Below are 3680 nucleotides of genomic sequence, written 5' to 3' on the forward strand. Positions count from 1 at the left end.
AAGTAGAGGTCATGCCCTGGCTGAAATGAAGTTCGGTTCCTGGCTGGATTTTTTTAGTTCCCTGTACAAAGCAGATCATGGTAAGGAGCTGGGTTGCTCTGTGGCCACCACGATGCCATGGACATGAGCATACCTAGCCTTGATCTGCGTTCTCTCCAGTGGCTACCATGAAATGCAAGAGGAGCTAGGCATTAGGGCGGAGGGGACACTGGGCATGTGCCCTGCAGCAAGCAGGTCTGGGATGTGGTTGCCGCTCTGTCTACACCTCCATGGTGTTGCCTGTAAAGCAGGAACACGGATGCCCGTGTGTTGCAGTGATGTGGGAGTGAGTGACTGTGCCTGTCACCGGTCCTCACTCCTGATTGCTCTCTCTGTAGGCACCAAATGAGACTTGAATTAGAGGGTGTTATTTGAAAGAGATTTATAGTTTCAAATGTTAATTAAACTCTGCTTATGAAATATTGCATGGTAAACACTCTCAGAAGAGCTCCCTTTGGAACAGATGAGTGATTAAAAATCAGTTTTCCCCATCAGGGGTAGGGAGGTACCACCAGCAGGGGGGACTGTCAAAGTGGGGTGGGGGACTAAGTTTCTGGGCGATGGGGAGGTTAGGTGGGGAATGGGGGGGTCATGCCCAAGGGGGTCTAGTGGAACAAAGCAGACAGAAGGTCACAGAGCCCCGACTTCCCCAGGCCAGCAGCTCAGCAGGTCCACATGGTGCGTGCATGGGGGTCATTCCAGGCCCCCATCACCAACCCTGTGCATCCCACAGGCCTCAGGGATCATCCTTTCCCTTTTAGTTCTCATGGCAGATGAGAAACTGGTGGTGGTGTTGGAGTCACAGGTACTCAGTGAGGCTCAGTGGCCTGGATGCTCCTGGAAGATGGGACATTCAGAGCCACAATGGTGATGAGACCCTGGGCGTAGGGCAGCAAAGGAGCAGAGCCTGCAGGGTGCAGAAATGGTGTGGGGAGACCAGGATGCCGAGGCCAGCTTGCAGCTGGCCATGATTGGGGCCCACATGACTTTCATCATGACTGGCTACTGGGGAAACTGCAGTGAGGAGTGGGAGGTCAAGCCAGGGAAGCTGCTGGCTCCTCTGGCCCAGTGGTTGGGTCTTTACTATGTGGTCTCCAGTAGCCTGGAGAACCTCAAGAAGCAGATGGCTGGGAGACTGGCAGCTAGCTGCTTTGATGGGAAAGGGGAGGAGGAAGAACATTTTGGGGACACCGGAGTTCTTATGACAAGTATGTGGCTGTCTTGCCATTTCAAGAACCCCTTCTCCTTCTGCCCCAGAAAGCTCCAGATGGAAAGAGCTACTTGTTGAGCTTGCCTGTGGGTGACATGCCCATGGATGGCATATCCCTGACCCACTTGGGTCCTGTGGTACTCAGCCTGCTGAAGATGCCAGAAAAATACGTTGTCCAGAACATTGGGCTCCGAGTTGCAAGCACCCCATGCAAGTGTGTGCTGCCCTGTTCTCTAAGACACCAAGAAGACTCTGAGCGATGCCAAGATGACCCTGAAGGGCCAGGAATAGGGCTTCCCTGGAGCCTGGGACCTGGCCAACATGTTCCTTTTCTGTGGCTTAAAACCTGGAAGTGACATTGAACTGACCTTGAGGCTTAATCCCAAGGCCAGGACGCTGGACCAGTAGCTGGAGTAGCACACAGGGGACATTGCTGGCTCTAACCCCACCACCTCTCAGCCCCATCTAGGGGGGGTGGGGAGGTACAGTTGCAGTTGTATTACAAAAGTTATTTTTTAAAAAGCCATTGTTCTCACATGTTCACAAAATGATTAAAAATCATTATGCATTATTTACCTATAACTAGTGTCTCAAAAATCTGGATGCTCCTTCTCCAAAGTAGGTTGACCTTTCCTGCCTCTTTTCTATTAATTGTTGATATCGTCTCTGTTCATAGAAAAATCTTAATACAGCTGGAATGAATGACACTTTATTTTCCTGCACTAAAGAACTGGTTTTATTTTGTATTCCTCAGGTGGGTTTTCAACGCAAAGCCATAGCTTTTTTTCATCTCGTACCATGTGCAGAAACCTACATCGTGTTCTGCACTTACTAGGTACTTAATAAATATTAGTGGCCGGTCTCCTATTCTGAGTTGTGATTTGTCCTTAGATTGAATCGAAGATTGTTCAGCTCAAATGTTAACATTGAGGCAGGTTTAGCGGGGGATGGAGGGAAGGGGAGGCTTAAAAGCATAGGTTAATTATTTTACCATATCTTCTAGACTTTAGCAGGCTGGAAATCCAAAATTTCCAATGTTAATTTCCATCAGGATTTGATCACTGAGATTCCTCAGCTGCATTTATAATTCCATTTCCAGCCAAGCAGCTCAGGACCTGGTCTGACAATTGATGATTAGAGGCAGCTCCCTGTAAGAAGGGTGAACGGCTTTTAGGTAGTCTTGTCTTTATGATGGCACACTGTCAAGAAAGATGATTCTAGAATTTTGTTGAGACGTGGGAAACACTTGGCAGCAATGAGGCCTATCATGAGGTGGGTCATACTGGAGCTGGAAGCAGAGAGGAGGGCATGAATATTCATCGAAGGCCTGCTCTGCACCAGTAGCTTGAGCTATTTATTTCCTGTCCTTCTCTCCAGAGCAACCCTGGGAGGGAATAATAAGCGTTATTTATTGAGGGTTTACACTGGGCTCAACCCTATAAGGTTGAGCCAGCACATTGTCGAAACAACCTGGGAGGTATTATTATATGCATTTTAGAGGTCAAGTGTCAAGGGTTAAATATCTTGCCCAAAGTCACACAGCTACTAAGAGGTGGAACTAGAATTTACAGGCACTTATTCTAATTTCAAAGTTCCTTTTACTCAAAAATGCCTTTTTCTTTATAGATAATGTATGCTGATGACAAAAAATCAACACGGCCAAACTCAAATATTTAAGTTTTGAATAGGTAATATATTCACTAAACAGCAGCACTATCATTAATCTATGACTCCGTCTAGAGCGCTTTTATGCGTGTATGGATAGATTTCTCTCTTTATACTCATGGCAGCATATGCACACGATCTTATGCCTTGTTTCTGCCCCCTACCCCTCACGTAACTACATTTTGTAGATCTTTACAAATCATAGCATGAGACTTTAATTCTTTTCAAAGAGCTGCATTGTTTGCATTTTATTTCTAAAAATGAATTCCATAATTAACAGTTCTCGATTAGATGGTTTTTCATTTTTTTGCTCTTGCATACAATGTGGAAATAGACCCTCCCATGTTCCATTGGTTATCTCCGAGGGCTGGCATGTCTGTGGGGTGGATTGCTGAATCAAAGATAAAGAAAGGCATTTGTTCTGGTTGATTCTGCCCACTTGCCCTCCATGGGTTGTGCAGGTTTGTTTTCTCCCCCAGCAGAATGCAATGTGTCTATTTTTCCATAAACTTGTCAACAGTTTTCACAAATTTTCAGGTTTTTTGGCCAATGGAATAGACCAAAATTACCAAGTCCAGGTAGTTTGAATTATTTACCCTAAGATGAAGTTGAACATCTTTTCATGTTTGGAAGATACTTATGTTTCCTTTTTAGTGAAATAATCTATGTTTACCCTTTGTCCATTTTATTTTTTTCTATTGGGTGCCCTTTTATAATTAAGGAATTAGTCTTTTGTGATAGGAGTTGTGAGTACTTCTTCCTGGTT

General features: G+C 45.5%; 1 pseudogene; it reads left to right on the forward strand.

Annotated features, from left to right (window-relative positions):
- Positions 1 to 653: 653 nt before the first annotated feature.
- Positions 654 to 1811, forward strand: LOC140640361 (nmrA-like family domain-containing protein 1 pseudogene; annotated as a pseudogene).
- Positions 1812 to 3680: the final 1869 nt, after the last annotated feature.

The sequence above is a fragment of the Canis lupus genome, chromosome 1 (assembly GCF_048164855.1).
Source record: "Canis lupus baileyi chromosome 1, mCanLup2.hap1, whole genome shotgun sequence".
Taxonomy (NCBI): Eukaryota; Metazoa; Chordata; class Mammalia; order Carnivora; family Canidae; genus Canis; species Canis lupus.